The sequence below is a fragment of the Ictidomys tridecemlineatus genome, chromosome 2, assembly GCF_052094955.1.
Source record: "Ictidomys tridecemlineatus isolate mIctTri1 chromosome 2, mIctTri1.hap1, whole genome shotgun sequence".
Lineage (NCBI taxonomy): Eukaryota > Metazoa > Chordata > Mammalia > Rodentia > Sciuridae > Ictidomys > Ictidomys tridecemlineatus.
Genome location: NC_135478.1, coordinates 66,457,939 through 66,479,001, shown reverse-complemented (window position 1 = coordinate 66,479,001; position 21,063 = coordinate 66,457,939). Strand labels below are relative to the sequence as shown.

Here is a 21,063-nt window from a genome sequence, read left to right as displayed (position 1 = left end):
CAACACAGGTTATAATGTCTAGATTGGAGAACAGTAACAGAAGAATCTTTTAACCTTAGAATCTAGCTAAGTTCTCCAATCTTGCTTTACTAAAGAGTTCTAAGTTTGAGGAATTACCACATGCTTCTACTTTTAATAAGATAAACTTTGACCCCCCCATATTTGGCTCCTTCCAACTATTCTCTACTGGTGAAAACCAGATGGAAGGAAGGTTGACTAATTAGTTCCCCCAAACCATCAAATACATTAAAAAAAGGGAATCTACAAAGAAATGTTATCCCTATATCTTCAAATATATGTCCTCATTTAAAATAAATTAACAAATAATATCAAAACCTCTTTCTTAAGATCACAATACCTGGTAGCAATATGACCATTTCGGATTAGCCAGTTAACCAATTCCTTTCCTACAATGCAACTGGGATGGGTTCTCAGCCAGTACCGGTGATCCTGAAACTCCATTCCACTACTGTGATGGCAGATTTATTTCCATAGGTCCTTTAACTGAACACTGTCCTGCAATACATTGAGAGCAAGTGTTACTCATAAGAATGCTATTTACCTGTACAGATGCTTTCCTGTGATTTTCACATTCATAAAAGGAACTTTGATTTGCATTTCTTTAGAGCAACTAATTTTTTTAAAGATTCTTTTTTTTATTGGTTGTTCAAAACATTACAAATCTCATGACATATCATCTTTCATACATTTGACTCAATTGGGTTATGAACTCCCATTTTTACCCCAAATACAAATTGCAGAATCTCATCGGTTACACACTCACACTTTTACATAACGGCATATTAGTGACTGTTGTATTCTGCTACCTTTCTTATCCCCTACTATCCCCCCTCCCCTCCCCTCCCATCTTCCCTCTCTACCTCCTCTGCTGTTGTTCAATTCTCTCCCTTGTTTCCCTCCCCATTTCCCCTCACAACCTCTTATATGTAATTTTGTGTAACATTGAGGGTCTCCTACCATTTCTATATGCTTTCCCTTCTCTCCCCCTTTCTCTCCCCCCACTCGTCTTTGTTTAATATTAATCTTTTCCTCATACTCTTCCTCCCTGTTCTGTTCTTAGTTGCTCTCTTTATATCAAAGAAGACATTTGGCATTTGTTTTTTAAGGATTGGCTAGCTTCACTTAGCATAATCTGCTCTAATGCCATCCATTTCCCTGCAAATTCTATGATTTTGTCATTTTTAGTGCTGCGTAATACTCCATTGTGTATAGATGCCACATTTTTTTATCCACTCATCTATTGAAGGGCATCTAGGTTGGTTCCACAGTATAGCTATTGTGAATTGTGCCGCTATGATCATTGATGTGGCAGTATCCCTATAGTACACTCTTTTAAGATCCTCAGGGAATAGTCCGAGAAGTGTAATAGCTGGGTCAAATGGTGGATCCATTCCCAGCTTTCCCAGGAATCTCCATACTGCTTTCCAAATTGGCCTCACCAATTTAGAGCAACTAATTTATATGATTTAATATAAATGATGCATACATGAGGAACAACTTGAACTAATTGCAAGAATGACTTTTCTGTTAAAAATCAATGATCCCAAGTACTATATTTTTGGATCAATGGCACATATTATCCATCTCCTAGTTAAGTACAAAATATATTCTTCTTTTTTGGAAACTGGATAACGGTAGAAGATGTGACAACAGGCAAATCACAATAATCTAAGGTAACTGTTCCTGGTAGCCTTTATTCCACCATATTCATTCCACCCTTTTCAGCACCACTCAACTGCTAGATAAATCTTCAAAAAAAAAATTTTATCCATTGCTCAGCAACTACAGGTTCAAATCTAAACTTGAATGACCAAATTCATTGCCTTTCACTGGGTAGTCCCAAATAACTGCACTCTCAATGCCCACACTCTCCAAATTAAATTTTCTCCCAATTAATAAATCCTACTTTATTCCATGGAAATGCCATGCTTATTCTTATCTCTATACCTTTCCTTACATCTATATATAAGATTCACTTTCTTTACTACTTATCCAAATCCATTTCGTCCTTCAAAACATACAGCTCAATACCTTTTCTGACACCCTAATTAATGATCAATTTTTTTAAATTTTATATCATTCGTGACGCTCTTTTTAGTATTAAGACATATATGTATTTATTTTATCATTAAAAACCTTTCTATTGATTTGATTTCTACCTCCTGAATTAAAAGTTGAGAATAGAAGCCACATCTTTCATTTCTTTGAATCACTCTGTGGATTGAAAACATGATTTTATATATAAGCAAATGGAAGAAACTAAATATTATCTCACATAAACTGAATAAACTGTCTCAAAGGCTTCTCCATGTGTATAAGAAACTTGTTTCAGGGGGCTGGGGATGTGGCTCAAGCAGTAACGCGCTCACCTGGCATGTGCAGGGCGCTGGGTTCAATCCTCAGCACGACATAAAAATAAAAGATGTTGTGTCCACCGAAAACTGAAAAATAAATATTAAAAAAAATTTCTCTCTCTAAAAAAAAAGTTAAAAAAAATAATGCTTCAAATTTTAAACAGCAAGCTTAACCTAAGAGTTAAGCTCTCTTATATTATGTAGGAAACTGAATTCTGATCTTGCCAGAAGAAAGGGGTAAAAAAAATATTAATGCAATAAGTAGAGAAAGAATACTGACCAGTTTCTCAGGTGAGCTGAGTAAAAAGTTAAGCTAATCATTTCTGTTTAACTGATATGCTATTTCATTTATGTTTCTTTAAAAAAAATCAATGAAATAGACATCCTTATGATCAAAACTAACAATGGGTCAAAGACAGTGTACTAGTACCAGAAGAATTTTGTGTTCATCCTCAGTGGTCTCTGTCCTAACATATGTTCGGTTAGCCTGGGGACTGACAGATGTCTCATATGAAGGTACCATAGGAGAACCAAATCGATCCAATGACAGGTTAGTAATGCTGGCTGATCTGGAAACAAACAAACAAACAAAAAGTAAAATAGCAGTTGTAAATTCATCTATAAATAGAATACAGTAAACATTCATATTTAAATAAATGCTTACTTGCCAATGTTAAGGGCAATTTCATTTTTTTATTGATTCTTTTTAGTTATGTATACAAGACAGTAGAATTTATATTGATATAATTATACAAGCATGGAATATATCTTGTTCTAATTAGGACCCCATTCTTATGGATGTACATGATGTGAGATTCACTGTGGTATGGTCATATACGTATACAATAAAGTTATGTCAGATTCATTCCACTGTCTTTCTTTTTCCTATCCTTCATTCCCCTTTGTCTAATCCAATGAAATTCTATTCTTCCCCTACTCTCTCCCTGTTGTGGCTTATCATCCACATATCAAAGAACTTTGGTTTTGGGAATAGGTTATTTCAATTAGCATGATAGTGACAAGATGAATCCATTTACTGGCAAATGTCATAAAGTCATTCTTCTTTATGGCTAAGTAATATTCCATTATGTACATGTATCATATTTTCTTTATCCATTCATCTGTTGAAGAGCACATAGGTCAGCTCCATAACTTAGCTATTGTGAACTGTGCTTCTAAAAACATTAATGTAGCTGCGTCACTATAGTATGCTGATTTTAAGTCCTTTGGGTATAAACCAAGGAGTGAAATAACTGGGTCAAATGATGGTTCCATTTCTGAGGAATTTTCACACTGCTTTCCAGAGTGTGTGCACCAATTTGCAGTTCCACCATCAATGTGGGAGTATATCCTTTTCCCACACCCTTGTCAACATTCATTGTTACTTGAATTCTTGATAACTGCCATTCTTCCTGGAGTTTACTGTATTCTCAGTGTAGTTTTAATGTGCTATATTTGTTGACCATTCATATTTCTTCTTCTGTGAAATGTGTATTCAGTTTTTTGCCCATTTATTAATTGGGTTATTTGATTTTTTGATATTAAGTTTTTTTGAATTCTTTGTATATCCTGGAAATTAACACCCTGAGATGCAGGTGACAAAGATTTTCTCCCATTCTATACGCTCCCTCTTCATGCTCTTGATTGTTTCCTTTGCTGTGAAGAAGCTTTTTAGGTTGATGCCATCTCATTTATGGGTGTGAGGACAATCCACCTGTGACATCTGTTAACCCATTGATTGCCAGAGCTAATTCAGCTGATTTGGCTGCCTAGGTGGGTGCCCCCTTACTCGCTCACCACTTCTTGTATGTCCTCCCCACTGTGTGCTTGATTGAAGAGGATGACCTTCTCCAATAGTGGAGGACTGTTCTTTAGTCAAGGGTATCTTAGTAGCTGCATTGCCCTCCTAGAACCTCCAAACAAGCTCTCAAAGGCACTTTTAAAAGTAGTTATGATGATTATGTACAATGTCATTATTAGGAAAAACTAGGTGAAGGATACTCAGAAATTGTACTATCTGTGCAATTTCTATGTGAGTCTAAAATCATTTAGAAGTAAGTTTAAAAGAAAGTAGAAAGTAATTATGGAAATATTACAGAAAAATAATTATATAGTTATATATCAGTAATATTTCAAAGGAAGTAGATATAAACTCTTGTTAAAAATATTAAAAATTAGGGGGTTTTATAGAGAAATATAAAAAATTACCTAGTATGCTTTAACTCATCTTACTTAACATTTCAGCATTTTAATTCCATGAAAACCTTTCTTCACTTGTCTAGTAAGGCAAACACACCTGGCCTGGTTGGCCTCTCCATCTCCTTCTTTATTGGGTCCTCTTCACTTCCCCAATCTCAGTCCTTGGTCCTATCTCCTCTTTTCACACTCACTCTGCTGACGATCCCCATCCAGGTTTATAACCTTAAATACCATTCACATAATAATGACACCCAAGTTTATATTTCCAGCCTGTACCTCTTCCCTAAATTCTGGACTCATATATCCAACTGTCTATTTGACATCTTCCTTGGATCTCTAGAAGGTGTCTAATTCAGCTTGACACCTGTTAGTCAGAACTGCACATGCCTATAATTCCAGCAACTCCAGAGGCTAAGGCAGAAAAATCACAAGTCCAAGATCAGGCTCAGCAATTTAGTGAGACCATGTCTCAAAATAAAAAGGGCTAGGAATGTAGCTCAGTGGTAAAGCACCCTTGGGTTCAATCCCCAGTACCAAAATAAATAAATAAAATCAAACTGTTACTCCCTGTCTTCCTCCATCTCAATTAATGGCGATTGCAATTGCTCAAGTCAAAAACCTGAGTCATCTTTGAATTCTCTTCCTGTTGTGGCCTACATTCAATTGACTAGCAAATGTCATTATGTCTATACTCAAAATGTATACAAAGATCATTATTAGGAACATTGATAAAAAACAGAATACATACAACACATCAGATGACAGAAATTTCTTACCATTATAATTTCCAGAATTTATACATGATTATGTAAGGGACCTTAATTTTTTGTTCTAAGGGAACACACTTAAATATTAATAAGTAAAAAATAAGACTTCCTGTTTCTGGCCTGACATGTAAGAATCTTAGAAATTTTTACTCTGTCCCAACAACCAAAAAGCTAAAAAAACTGAAAAGTCAGCAATTCTTCATAGATTTGTCAGACAAATGAGATCACAGGACAAACTGCTACTTCAATCATAAGAATGAGACAGGTGCGTACAAAGAATAACAATTTACTGGAGCAGAAACTCACAAGTAGAAACCTCCCTGAAAAACAACTCATTTTAGGTGGAAAAACCTGAACTATAATTGAAAAATTACAGATAGTTCAGTGTGAATAAGCCTGAAAACTCTAGGTGGGCCAAGTATTGGGGAGTGGGGCATGTATTTGTGAGTTTCATTTTCAGGAGTGCTACCAGGTCCTCATGGTGAATGTCAAAGAAAAAGGCCCTCCAGCTCCCTACCCAGGGAGAAAAAAAATACAATTTTGAATATGCCAGATCTTTTTAATAAGGCCTTCCCCGAGAAGAAACTATTTTATTAGAGCCTAACCTAGTAAAATAGCAGAGCTAAACATTCCCCCCTCCCCAGGAGAAGAGAAATACCCAATACCAGCCCCCTCTAAACCAACCATGTAGGGGAAGAGAAATACACAACTCTAGCCTCTTCCAACCATCCTGTCCCATCTAAGGAGGGCAAAGGAGTGGGGACAAGGACAGAGGGAGAGGGAAGTACTTAAAAAGTTTATAGTCCCATGGCACAGGCTCACCAAAAAACTGAGACTTAACCAAAGGAGTCTGAAGATACTTCCCCTCATCCATGCCTTATCATTACATGACTAAAGAAAGGCCTATTTACTGCAGTTTCTTTCACCTACTATATTATGTCTAGTTACCAACCCAGAAGGCATACTAAAAGGGAAAAAAAAAACCAGTTTGGAGATATAGAACAAATATAAGAAAAAATTGGGTACGGCACAAATGTTGGAATTAACAGTGCAAGAATGTTTGACAAAACTTGTATGAGATCTAAATGAGGAAAACTACAACACATGAATAAAATAAAGAATAAATAGATATTTCATGAATAGGAAAACTCAATATTGTCAAGATGTCAAGTTTCTCCAAACTTGATCTGATTCATTGCAATACCAATCAAAAACCGGCAAGTCACTTTGTAGACATCAAAAAGTAACTCTAAAGAATATAAGAGGCAGCAAAACATCCCAAATAGTTAACACACTATAAAAGGAGAAAAAGTTGGGGAACTGATACAACCTAACTTTAAGATTTACTATAAAGACACAATAATCAAGGCAATGGTATTGGTAAAAGAATAGCCAATACGTCAACAAAACATAAAAGAGCCCAGGAATAGACTCACATAAATTGTCAACTGACCTTTGACAAAGGAATAAAAGTAATACAAAGGAGCAATTAATCTTTCCAAATAAGTTTCCAATCTGAAAAACTCAACTGTCCATCCACATATTAAAAAAAAAATAAATCTAGAAAAGAACTGATACCCTTCACAAATTAACTGAAAATGGATCATAGACATAATTGTAAAAGGCAAAACTCTTAGAAAATAACATAACAGAAAATCTAGATGATCCTGGATATGGTAATGAGTTTAAAAATATGACACTCAAGTCACAGTGCATGAAAGAAATAAGTGATCATCTGGACTTCATTAAATTCTTCTGCTCTGCAAAAGACAATGTCAAGAAAATGAAAAGACAAGCCATACACTGGGAGAGAATATTTGCAAAAGACACATCTGATAAAGTACTATTATATAAAACACAACAATATGCTAGGTGTGGTAGTACATGCCTCTAATTCCACCAACACAGGAAGCTGAGGCAGGAGGATCACACGTTAGTGAGACTGTCTCAAAATAAAGAATGGAAAAACAGTGGGCATGGGGGCTGATGATACAACTCAGCAGGAAGGCACCTCAGGAGTCAATGTTCAATGTGAGTAATGCCAAAAAAAATTTTTTTTAATTAACAATGAGATTTAAAAAACAATAAAGTTTTTTGCTGTATTTAAAAAAAAATAAAACAAAATTTTTAAAACTCAACGATGAGAAAATAAACAAACTGATTACAGATGGGCAAAAGATTTTGACATCTCACCAAAGAAGATATACAAACCACAAGGCAGATAAAAAAGATGTTCAACATCGTATGTCATTAAGAAATGGCAAATTAAAACAATAATGAGATACCAATATACATCTATAACATTGGCCCAAATCCACAACACTGGAAACACCAATGCTGGTATCATGTGGAGCAAGAGAAACTCTTGCTGGTAGGAATGAAAAATGATATAGACACTTTGAAGAACAGTTTGAAAATATCTTACAAAAATTAATCATGTTCTTACCAAATGATCAAGCAATCATGCTCCTTGGTATTTATCTGAATAAAGTGAAAATTACTTGTACACAGGTATTTATAGTAATCTTACTCTTTAAATTGCTAAAACTTGGAAGCAATCAAGATGCCTTTCAGTAGGTAAACAGATACTGTACAACTGGACAATGGAACATTATTCTGCACTAAAAATATCAAGTCATAAAAGATATAGTGAAAACTTTAATGCTCATTACCAAGTGAAAGAAGCCAATCTTAAAAATCTACATACATTCAGTGTATATAATTCTGGTAAAAAGGAAAACTACGGAGACAATTAAAAAAATCAATGATTATTATGGGTTAGAGGGAGGGATGAACAGACAAAACAGCAGATTTTTAAGGCAGTGAAACTACTACTCTGTATACTACAATGGTAGATACATGTCATTTTGCATTTGTCCAAATCCATACAACCTACAATACCAGTAGACCCTAATGGAAACTACAAACTTTGAATGATAATGTGTCAGTGTAGGTTCTATAATAAATATACTATAATAAATATACCACCATGGTCCCAGATATTCACAGTAGTGAAGGGTTGAGCATATGGAGAACAATGGAAAAGGGCCTCTGTACTTTCTCCTCAATTTTGTTATCAGCCTAAAATTACCATGTAAAATAAATCTGATGAACTAAAGAAATAAAAGATAATAATGCGTGAAATATACTCTCAAATGGTTCAGGAAAAAATGTATGTGCATGTGTAAAATGACAGAATAGGCAAAAACATAAATAAGTAAATCTTAATGAGTATATGGATACTTATTTTCTTATTCTTGCAAATCTTCTGCAAGTTTGAAAGTTTTTTAAAACAATTAAAAATTCAAGAAAAAAAACACTCTCCCCATCTCATTCAGAGTAAAAGTCCTGACAATTAACTGTAAAACTGATCTACTTCAGACTCATAGGATTGTTTCTTATTAGTTGCTTGGAACTTGTCATTCCTGTTTTCTTGGTACACTCTTATACAAAAGGTCCACAAGGTTTCGTTCTCTCACATCATTCTCTCACATCCTTCAGGTCTTTTTACTAAACTAGAAGACAGAGGATGGTGTAGGTCCCAATATCTTAAGCCATTGATGAATACTGGAAAGGGCTACTCAAAGAATGAAAGCAAGAGCTGACCAACAAAAAGAAAATGATAGTTTAATTCAGCTTTTAGAACTGGGATTATAACAAGCAATCACCTTTTTTAATGCTTGTTGTTATTACCATGACAGGAAATAAAAAACAGACACAGAATACAATGTTTCCATTTAGCATTTACCTATTTCGAGCGGGGGGATTTCCCAGCATCCTCCTGAACAGATACAAGTCTTGTTGACAGAGCAGTGTTGGAGGAGTCTGGATGAATCAAACTACAAAGAAAATAGGAAAATATTGAGATCGCTTGGAACAGTAAAAGACAAACCCAATTCCAATGAGATGCTTTAATATTTAAAAGCAAATTAAATCTTTTCCCCTGAAATTGGGGGATTATGGGTCACTTTTGCACTTGCTTGGATTAAGGTGAAAACTGTGTGATTATCATATCAAATGTCAAAAGAATGATAAAGTTTTTTAAGTATACCAAACATTAAGAACACCAATAGCCAAACACGGTGGTGCATGCCGGTAATCCCAGCAACTCAGGAGGCTGAGACTGGAGGACTGTGAGTTCAAAGCCAGCCTCAGCAATAGCGAGAAGCTAAGCAATTTAGTACAACCCTGCCTCTAAATAAAATATAAAAATAGGGCTGGGGATGCGATTCAGTGGCCATGTGCCCCTGAGTTCAATCCCAAGTACACCCCCCAAATAACAATAAAATAATGAAATTGGTTGGATCAGTGACTTACATGATAACTTCCCAAATCACATACAAGATGAAAATGATTTGGGAAATATGAGTTCTAAAACTTTACTCTCTGTCCCCACAACCCACTGGAATAGCAAAATAGGAAGCAAACTTAGGGCTAAGAGCAGGTTCCACCTCTTACTAGCTGTGTGACCAAATTCATTATTTAATCTTTCTGAACTTCAGCATCTGCATCTGTCAAAAGGAAAAAACAGTGCCTACCAAAGAGGTATAATGAATAAAAGAGAATGAATATTAAATAATTAGCACAAAGTCTAAAACTATTATTCTACCTTTGACATCTATCAAACACCTCTCAGGAAGCTATCATACCTAGTTTGTTTTATAAAATTTGTTTTATTAAATTGTACCTGCCAATTAAGGGCTCATATAGCCAGATCATACACAATTAAAAGATATTACTAATTAAAATAAGCAAGAATTGAAGACTTTCTATACTTTGTACTATATTATTAAATATAAAATCAATTTTTTAAATTTATAATAGGTATGTAAGATATAAAGAATCATGATACTACAAACATCAAAAGATTCATCAAGTAATTTAAGGAAAAAAAGAACACTATCACTGATTCCAAAGTACCTATGCTCCCACCATGATTTATTTTGTATACTTCTGAAGTTTACATAAATGAAAGGTTTGTGGATGTATGATTATATAAAACATCTTTTCCATTTTATATTATGTCCCTAAGATTCATACATGTTCAACTATAGTGGTAATTGGTTCATTTTTTTGTTTAAATATAATGTACAGTAAAATTCCTCACTTCCTTAAGATGTAACTGAGAAAATATCTCATCAGAAAAATGTTGGTTAAAACTCCAAGCTCTTTGATATGGTTAGATTTGCTATTATGCTTAAGAAAATTATGTTGCTAGAGAAAGCAATCAGAAACTGATGAACCTAGGACACTAACTCAAACAATTCTAAGTAACTTCCAAGTAACTTTCCCTACTACCAGTCCATTTAGACCTGCAGAAAGACAGGAAATGTACCTTTGGAAGGAAAAAAATCTAATTTCATTTAGAAATATGAATACAAATCTCATTAGTATTATCCCTAAAAAGACTTCATTAGGAATTATTAATCTCAGTGACCTCTATTGCCTATTCATCAAATATCATGAAGTTTATATACATGCCATGTGCTATTCTTGGTGCCAACAGTAAAACAGTGAGTGAACAATAAAGATATAGTCTCTCATCTTACTGAGATTATACTCTAATTGGTCAATAACCTCACTACCCATAAACATCTATGATCCTGCTGGAGGTGAACCAAAGAGAAAGGAGAAAATGGTGAATTTGAAAAAATTCAAAAAATAAAAGTCAACCAAAAGCACTTATAAGTCAAGAAACTTAGTATTTCTCAAGTTTAAATAAAATTATATTCAAGTGCCAGGACCTTTGCCAGGCGAAATCATCCTCTAAGAATATGTTATGGCTGGCTTTTCTACTCCCAACAGGTGTTCGGGGTTCACTGGGATCAAGTACAGACACAGAGCAAGCAGAATCTGAAAGAGCATTCAAATCTTTCCCAATGGAATTACTGTCTGTGGAATGAGCATAACTTAAGGCTATTTTTCTACAATAGGTGCAAGCTCGGAGGTCTCCTGGGAGGAAAAAAAAAAGAGAGAGAGAGAGAGAGAAAAAAAAAGGAAAATGCGTAAAAAATAGCAATACTATATTATTTAAAATATTTTAAATCCTTGGGTTAACAGATAATCTAATAACAGGGAAATGTCTTCAAGTCTTAAAAGACTACCCCCCCAAAATTTTTTTAAAATATTTTTTAGGTGTAGATGGACACAACACAATGCCTTTATTTTTTTATGTGGTGCTGGGGATCAAACCTGGGTCCTGCCCGTGTGAGCCGAGCCCTCTACCACTGAGCCACAATCCCAACCTCCCAAATTTTTTAAAGAAGTAAAATACTTCAGCTGGCTCTGTTAAATATTTTAAGAAGCATCACTATAATAAATTTATCCAGGGGTTGGGGTTATGGCTCAGTGGCAGAGAACCTGCCTCGCACATGTGAGGCACTGGGTTCAATCCTCAGCACCACATAAAAAAAATAAATAAATAAACAAAATGAAGATATTATGTCCATCTATAACAAAAAGTACTTTAAAAATAAAAAAAAGAAAAAAAGAAATTTATCCAAGTGTCCAAATTACTTCAAATATTTATAACAAGGTAAGAAAATTTGACCCAATAATACTGAAAAACTCTGTTTGTAAGATATCTTTTCAAAATTGTAAAAATGAAATAAGGGATCTATCAAAGGTAGGAATTTCAAGCAGAAAAAAATTCAATACAGTAAATAAACCAATGTAAATGTAAACAACACAATTTCCCTAGGCAACAAGTGAGGAAATTAAAGTTTCTATTATGAAGCCCTGAAGAGTGGCCTCTAGAAGGGTACACAATTTTGAAATAAACTAATAAAATGGCCTAACCACAATATGATATATTGAGATAAACTTTGCTGAAATTCTTATAATGAAAAGTTAAAATAGAAATGAAATGTTCTTGGGAGAACAAACAAGATTACTTAATACTTCTAATTTTTTTTTTTTAGGATGTAGTCCTGCCCAAAAATAAGTGTTAATTTCTACCTTGTTTTTCTAAAACATTGTTTTGTGATTCCATAACAATTTGGTGTATTAAAAATGTAGGTGAAATAGTCATATGCCACATAATGTTTTGGTTAACAAGATCACATAATACAATAATTGTCACATAATGGAGCCGAAAAACTCCATTTTGTTCCCCCCACCTGCAGTACTGCGGATCAAACCCAGGGCCTCACACTTCTGAGGCAAGAATACTACCACTTATCTGTAGCTCTGGCCCTTGAAAAATTCTTATCACCTGGTGATGTTGTAGCCATCATAATGTTGTAGGGCAACACATTTCTAATGTTTGTGATGCTGTTATAAATAAATCTACTACTGTGTAGATCTTATAAAAGCATAGCACATACAATTACATATATTACATAAAAGTTGATAATGATGATAAATGACTATGTCACTGACTTACGTCGTTATGATTCTACACTTTTTATCATTATTTTAGAATGAACAACCTTTTATTTATAAAAAAATTTACCATAAAACAGTATACCATGGGGCTGGGGATGTGGCTCAAGCGGTAGCGTGCTCGCCTGGCTTGCGTGCGGCCCGGGTTCGATCCTCAGCACCACATACCAACAAAGATGTTGTGTCCGCCGAGAACTAAAAAAAAAATAAATAAATATTAAAAATTCTCTCTCTCTCTCTCTCCTCTCCCACTCTCTCTTTAAAAAAACAAACAAACAAACAAACAATAAAAAAAAATCAGTATGCCATGTTGGATCAGTAGCAGTCTCTCAATTGTTCAAAATGCTATGTTGATACTCAGAAGGCTAGATAGAAGGTACACCTGAGGCCAGAAGTTCAAAACCAGCCTGGGCAACTGCAAGACCCCAAAAACCCAATCCACCCTACCAAAAAAAAAGGGCCACAGGGATCTATTAACCAGCACCATCCAGGTTGGTTTAAGTATATTCCATAATGTTCACACAAAGATAAACTCACCTAAGTGATGCACTTCTCAGAACTTACCCATCATTAAGCAACACAAGACTATATTTAACTTTACATGTAATTTAACAATTCTACCTTAATTATTTATTACCACTACTACTAAAAATCTGAAGTGACAGAAGATTTCCAAAAGTTCACTGTACTGCTTTTGCCATAATTTCACCAACTATAATAATACCTCTGTTTTATTTTAAAACTACTATTATATACTACTTAATCTTATTAAACTATACATGTATCTTAATCAAAATAAAATGTCAGTTGTTGATATACTAATTTCTGTCACCACAATTTAAAAGATAAAATCTATTAAAACTATTAAGAAAAATAGATCTGCATCCACTTCAATCAGGACCCCAGAAAACAGTAACAACAAAGTGAACACCAGTCTAGGATAATCAAAGCACTAGGATAATTACCATCAACTGACCAAGGCAGAATTTCAGTGAGGATGTGAAATTACTTCCTTCCTGAAAGACCTACAGTTTACCATTACAAAAGTGGGTTTGTTTCTTACACTATTAAAGGAAATCTACCTGAACCAGTCAGCTCTCAAAACTAAAGTTATCAAACCAATAAAGACCGTCAAGCCTGACCAGGAAAGTTTCATTTCATTAGAACATTCATCAGCAAAGGCCACTACACATATAAGTGTATTATATGATGGAAAAATAAAGGCTGATGAGACACAGTCCTGCCACCAGAGAACTCACAGTGTACTGGAGATGATGGACATATATAATTTAAAATGCTACATGATGAATGCATAGATATTACTTTTACTATTACCATAATAATTGCTTAATATTCATGGATCCTTTGATATGTGCCAGACATTGTTCCAGGTATTCTACATTTATTCAGCGTCTCAATGTGCAATTATGCACTAAATATATTATTCCCATTTGTGATGGTTAATCTCGGGTCAACTTGGCTAGACAAGGGGTTTGGTCAAGTAATCTAAACAGTTATCTTGGGTTGAGGGGTTCAGGGAGTATGATTAATATTTACAAATACTGAAGTAAAGCAAATTATTCTCCATAAGGTAGTGAGTCTCATCCAATCAGTTAAAGGTCTGAGGAGGTAAGACTAACATTTCCAGAATAAAAAGAAAATACTGCAAGGCAGAAATCCTATAGAAGTTTTCAGCCTGCTAGCCTCCTTGAGAATTTCAGAGTTGCCAGCCCTTCACAATCATTCAATCACTTGAGCCAATTCCTTAAAATACAGATAAACTTCTCTCACTCATTTGCTCAGTGTGTGTGTATAACTCCATTCATTCTGTTTCTTTAAAGAATTCTCACTAATGCAGATTTTGGTACTGTTATGCTTGAATATGAGATGTCCCTCAAAAGCTCCTGTAGTAATGCAGTAATAAGGTGAAATGACTGGATTGTGAGAGCTGTAACCTGATCAGTCTAGCCTAGTTTAAATGGACCTCCTGGTAACTGTAGGTAACTTGTATGTGGCTGAAGGAGGTGGGTCATTAGGTTCATGTCTTTCCTCTGCTTCCTGACCCCACCATGAACTAAGCAGCTTTCCTTCACCACTCCCTTCTGCCATGAAGCTCCATCTCATCTCAGGCCCAGAGCAGTGGACTCAATTGACCATGGATTAAACTTCTGGAACCAGGAGCCAAAATAAACTTTCCCTCCTCTATATTGTTTTTGTCAGGTATTTTTTGGCACCAGACACACAAACATAACTAAAACTGGTAAAAAGAATGGTTCCAAAGGAAAAGAATTTTAAGGATAAGGTTCCTGAATGGGCTTTCATGTTTCTAGAACTGGTTCTCTGATTGGACTGAAAGGCACTAATGATTTTATTTCTAACAGCAAAGAGAATATTGATAATCTATGGTGTGCTTAGCAATACAAACATGCAAAATATCACCTATGTATGGATACTCCTAATCAAATACTTATAAGAAGCAAGATTATGAGTTACTATGTATTTAATCTTTGAACATTTTTGTCAAACTAATAAGTATATTAAGATAAACTTATTGTTCCTAATTGCACTACACAAAGTAGAGAAATAAAATAATAACCTCAGGATTCAAATTCCCAGTTCAAGAACTGAACTAATTAAAAGTTTCTGTCTTCCCTGAAAGAATCCCTTATCTTCTGTGGCCTCAGTGCTAAGATTGCTGAATATCTAACCAATTCTCAAAGTACAAGTGGCTGAATTAATACACATAACAACAAAGGCAGAGACAGGAGTGATGGATCTGTTCACAAGCCAAAGAACATGAAGAACTACCAGCAACCACCGGAAAATAGGAGAGAAGCCTGGATGAATTCTCCCTTGGAGCCTCCAGAAGGAAGTAAGACTGCCAACACTTTGACTCCAAGCTTTTGGCCCCCAGAAATGCAGAAATGGGAGAACAAATTTCAGTTGTTTAAAAAAAATACCAAACCCATAACTTCAATTACCAATCTTGCAGTATGTCTGCTAATAAAGTGAGGACACTGATTAGAAAGAAATGGGATCCTGAAAATTAGAATGAAGATATATGAGAAAAGCCAAAAGAAGCTAAGGATATTAAACCCGCAAATCTGAACCTCCTGTCAGAAGTAGCCTTTCCAAGTCATCCGAAATTAACTCTGCTGTGCTTCAGGAATTTGTAATGCCCTCCCTCGAGTTAGGTGCCTTGCAAGACACTTCTAATTCCCCTCAAGATCTATTCCTAGTACCTCCATCCCATAGTCAAGACCTGTCAGGTCTTAAAGGTAAGGTACAAAGTAAGACCAATGAGGATGTATGTGGTATACCCGAAGAACCACATGACTATTCCAATTAATATAGACAAAAACCCAAGGAATGTGTGAGATGGCTATTGAGGGTATAGGATAAGAGTGGATAGAAAATTGGCTCAAGTTGAATTTACTGATATGGGTCCACTAAATAGAGATTCCAGATTTAATCTTGCAGCTTGAGAAGTTAAAAAAAGCTCTTAAGTCTATTTAGTTGACTGGCTAAAAAATATGAATCTTTAAAAGGTGGCTTATATTAAAAATGAAGATAAAATGCCTGAACTTCCCTAATATACTACAGAGCAAGGAATACATGAGCTTAGGAAACAGGAATGAGTCAATTTTGCACATACATAACCACACTCCCTCTCTCTTATTATGTGATGCTCTGCATGACCTTTGGGCTCTGCTAGCAAGAAAGACATCACCAGAGGAGTACCCTAGACCTTGTACCTCTACAATCAACAAAAACAGGTATTTGTGTTGTTTTTTTTTCCTGACGCCAATTATGAAACAGGGATTGGTATGTACTGGTTTGGCTAACGTAGCCAAACCTGCAGAGGAACTCAGTACAGCTCAATTCATTGTTCAACAGCTACTGGGTTTATTTGGTCAAGATACTCGTAATATGGAAGCAGAAGCTTCTCATACCTGTTGTATTTGGAGCTATCACCAGGAACTAAAAGCTAAAGTAAACAAAAGACTTTCTTCCTGATAACTTGAATAATCTGGATGTGGACAAAACCACTGGGACCTAGTTATGATTTGATTATTTATAAAGTAATGCTAATTGTGCTAATACTTGGAAAGCATAAAAAATCTAGTTGTAAGTGATAGTAGTGTTTGATTTGACAGAAAACTAAAGTAAACTTTTAATAATAGTCTCTCTTTACATATGACTTAAGGAATTTATCTATGGATATTAGTAACCTTTTTCTATGATTTGCCCATAATAAATCATACTTGGTAACACACATAAAATAGAGTGGATTTGCCATATAAAACCTACTCCCTTATCCCTGAAAGATATACCTTTCAGCACAACCATGAAACATAAATTTGTGAGGGGAGACTCAGAAACCCTGAAGGGCTCTGGCTGCTATTGCTTTTCTTTTTAGATAAGAAATTACTGCTACCACTGAACCAGGAAAACCAAATGCAATTGGGATAACTGGATCCTCAGGTATCAGGGGCCAAAAAGATTTATGGCCTTTGAATACTGTGACTATACAATTAAAGCAAGGAAACAGTCAACTTTTTCAGGGATTACCAGCACTAACTCTAAACTGAAACATCACTCTTGTTCACCAGTCACAGCAGAGGCTTAGGGAGGCATGGCAACTGATGGGAGTTTTAGCTCAGGTACATGTGACAGTGAGTTTAGTGGGTCCCCAAAGCCCATTCTGTGGTTATTTCATCAGTTCTAGAGTATATAATTGATATAGACATATTCAGCAACTGGTAAAATCTATACATTGATTCCTTAACCTCTATTATGGTGCTTCTGGCCTCCAGAACTGTAAGACAATAAATTTCTATTGTTCTAAGCCACTCAGCCTGTACTTTGTTATGGTAGTCCTAAGAGACTAAAATGCCAGCCAGGCATGGAACACACACCTAAAATCCCAGTGACACAGGAGGCTGAGGTAGGATGATCACAAGTTCAAGGCCAGCCTCAGCAATTCAGCAAGTCCCTCTTTCAAAATTAAAAAAAAAAAAAGACCAGGGATCTAGCTCAGTGGTTAAGTGCCTCAATAAAAAGGAAAGAAATCAATCCTAACCGTATGAGATAGATTTTATCCTAAGGGTAATGGTAGCCCTGAAAAGGTATTTATACTAAGAGTACTAAGCAGGGAAATAACCTGACATGATCTATTGGCATTCTACAAATACTGACTTGAATATGAAAAATGAATTCAAGATAGGGAAAAACTAGGAGTAAGAAAATCTCTTAAAAGCTCTAGTCAATCTGGATGAAAGATAATGAACTCTGTAGCAATTTTAGTTTCTTTTTTTTCAAGTGAATGAAAGCAAAAGGAAAATCTATACAATAACAAAAATAACATGAGAGAAGTCAAGAGCATTTTCTTGAGTAATTTCGGTCCACCTTCCACTCCAAATCACTGCATAAATCCACACACCATTGTCAGCTTTCTTCTGTTTCAACAAATAACTTGAATTTTCAGTATTGCTAAAATTTGACTATGTTCCTTATGGAAGAATAAGAGTAAGATACAATTTGCCAAAACATAGTGTCATATAAGTCAATAAAAAACTTTAAAAATAAGAACTCTCATAATAATATAAATTAGAAATCTACTCTAACCATCTTGTCTGATAACTTTTAACATCCCTAGAGCTTTCTGCTAGTATCTATGATACACTGTCTTTTATTCTAGTTATTTTTTAACTTTCCATCTACTTTATCACTTGACTGTGAAGCGCTGTCGCCCTCACTATTGCATCCCCACGCCTTACACACAAGGCCCAAAATAAAAATTGGCTTATTGTTGGTCCTGTATTATAATTATTTTATACTTATGACCTTTAAAAATTGTAATACTGTCAATAAAATGCATTTACCTGTATAGCCCATAAATTTTCCAGGGATTTCTTGATTACAGCAATGACTGCAGAAAATCTGCCCACATAGTTGGCAATGGTGTCTGCGCCTAAAGGTTGTGAATTTTTCACTACAGTCATAGCACTCTTTACATTGGCTATCTGGCATCCAGTATTGCTTCAGGTCACTATCCTATAACAATAAAAATGTGTGAAGACTTCTTGAAAATACTGATTTTTATATTGTAATGGCAAATAAAATCCTTGAAGATTTTTTTTTACAGAAATGAGAAGTTAATTCTAAAATTCATAAGAAATTCAAAAGATCAAAATGACCAAGAACAATCCTGAAGAATAAAACAGGATTTACATTACCATCCTTCAGGACTTATTCAAAAGCTATATAATTTTAAATAGTACTGGTGCAAGGACAAAAAAAAATGGAGATATGGAACAGAAAAAAGTAGCTTAGCATACACTAATGTGTACATGATTTTTGTGATAAGATTTACAGCACAATCAATGACAGATGGTCTTTCAAAAACTATGGTGCTATCCTCATGTCCATTATATCCAAATAGACATGAAAATAAAAGGAAACTTGACCCTATTTATTCACACAAATAATAAAGCTTCTTAAAAAGAATCATAGGGGTATATCTACAGATCCTGGCCTGAAACTAGCCTTAAAAGGAGAAAAAAACACTAGCCTTAAAAGGAGAAAAAAACTGATACAATAAACCACATTAAAGTTAAGAACTTAGGTTAAAAAATTGTGATTTTCACAACTGAAATAAATAATAAATATACTATCATTTTATTCTTTATTTTTGGTACCAGGGATTGAACCCCAGGGGCACTCAACCTCTGAACCACATCCCCAGCCCATTCTTATATTTCATTTAGAAATAGAGTCTCACTAAGTTGCTGAGGCTGGCTTTGAACTCAAGATTCTCCTGCCTCAGCCTCCCAAGCCTCTGGTATTACAGGTCTGCACCACCACACCCAGCTTAACAAATACATTTTTTTCAAGTCATATTATGTCATTTTTCAGTGGGAATGGTATGATCCCAAAAAGTATGTAAGAAGAAATCTTCCAAAGCACTAATTATTACCTGGCTTTTTCCCTCCATGATTTCTTTGAGACGTTTTAATACTGTGCTGAGGCTTCGAAGCTGAACAGCTGTACGAGGATCATGACCTCCAAAGGTAGGTTCTGCTTTCCTTCTTGTATCTGAGTCATATTAAAAAAAAAAAAGAGAGAGAACAACAAAGGCAATCTTGTTAACGGTTCATTGTGTCTATATAAAACACTGCATCTATGTGATGTGAAGTGCTTTTATTACTTGTATTCTCCCAACCAGTGACATAGGTTGAGAGTTAAGGGTGGTCTTTATAAGGGTAACAGACTGTTGAAAGTATTTCTTATTGCCATGTAAAATACTATTTCACAAGCAAGTAAGAGCTATCTAAGACAAGAACTATCTGAGCTGATGGTTTGGAGGCCTAAAACAGCAGCATCATCTACATGGTCAGAATTCAGTAATGATTTCTTTTGCTCTTTGGTCCCAACCTATAATAAATACCTGCTGGACATTTAACAGAAGAAAAAGCAACTCCAGAGGATTAAACACTAGCCATAAAAGGAGCAAAAAAAAAAAAAAACTGATAAAATAAACCACATTAAAGTTAAGAATTTAGGTTAAAAAAATGTGGTTAGTTTAGCTTAGTCTCTATAGTCAAATAGGTAAGCAATAGGATCAAATGGCTCACTTCTGGGGCTAATCATCAAAAAGAAATAACTCACCCCTAAAGATTCTGATAGAGGGCCGGAATTGTGGCTCATTGGTAGAGCACTCACCTAGCATGTTTGATCCTCAGCACCACATAAAAATAAATAAAACAAAGGTATTGTGTCTAGCTACAACTAAAAAATAAATATATTTTTAAAAAAATATTCTGATAGAATTCAAAACATCCAAGAGGGTATATTTGACCATGATAAAATCTGACAAATGTCCAAGCATATTATAACTGCCAGAGAATTGCTCAAACTCTAGTCCTATCCTTCTATATTGCACCCAACCCAACCCTGTAGTTCCAAACTGAAAGGGTCAGGTATTTTGGTCATAGTGACAAAAAGTTAAGACACTCCAGCTATTTCAAAACCTAAGGGTGAACAGGAGGTGATCTGACAAAAAAGATGAGTTATCTGACTATGGACTGACACCTCTGTAACCATGAACCCAAAATAAACTTTTCTTACAAGTTGTTCCTGTCAGGTATTTTGGTCATAGTGACAAAAAGTTAAGACACTCCAGCTGTTTCACTGAAATGGCAATACTAAACATAAATCTATCTATAATAAAACAAGCCCAGATTCTAGCTTTGTAACCAGAATGGTAGATGCCCACCAAAAGTGCCACTAGTAGGTAACTGTACTTTTCTTGTGGACCAAAACTACTGCAGTTTCTA

At 35.0% G+C, this 21,063-nt stretch overlaps 1 pseudogene across 1 annotated transcript in view; it reads right to left on the bottom strand.

Annotated features, from left to right (window-relative positions):
- Positions 1–21,063, bottom strand: part of LOC144375113 (1-phosphatidylinositol 3-phosphate 5-kinase-like) — a 51,580-nt pseudogene that overhangs the window by 23,572 nt on the left and 6,945 nt on the right. Inside the window, exons 4-11 of the transcript XR_013434549.1 lie at positions 19,704–19,822; positions 18,610–18,781; positions 12,795–12,919; positions 11,086–11,293; positions 9,090–9,180; positions 2,806–2,944; positions 2,391–2,462; positions 359–516 (exon numbers count right to left, since the gene is read on the bottom strand). The product of XR_013434549.1 is annotated as a 1-phosphatidylinositol 3-phosphate 5-kinase-like (transcript). The remainder of the gene's footprint in view (positions 1–358; positions 517–2,390; positions 2,463–2,805; positions 2,945–9,089; positions 9,181–11,085; positions 11,294–12,794; positions 12,920–18,609; positions 18,782–19,703; positions 19,823–21,063) is intronic.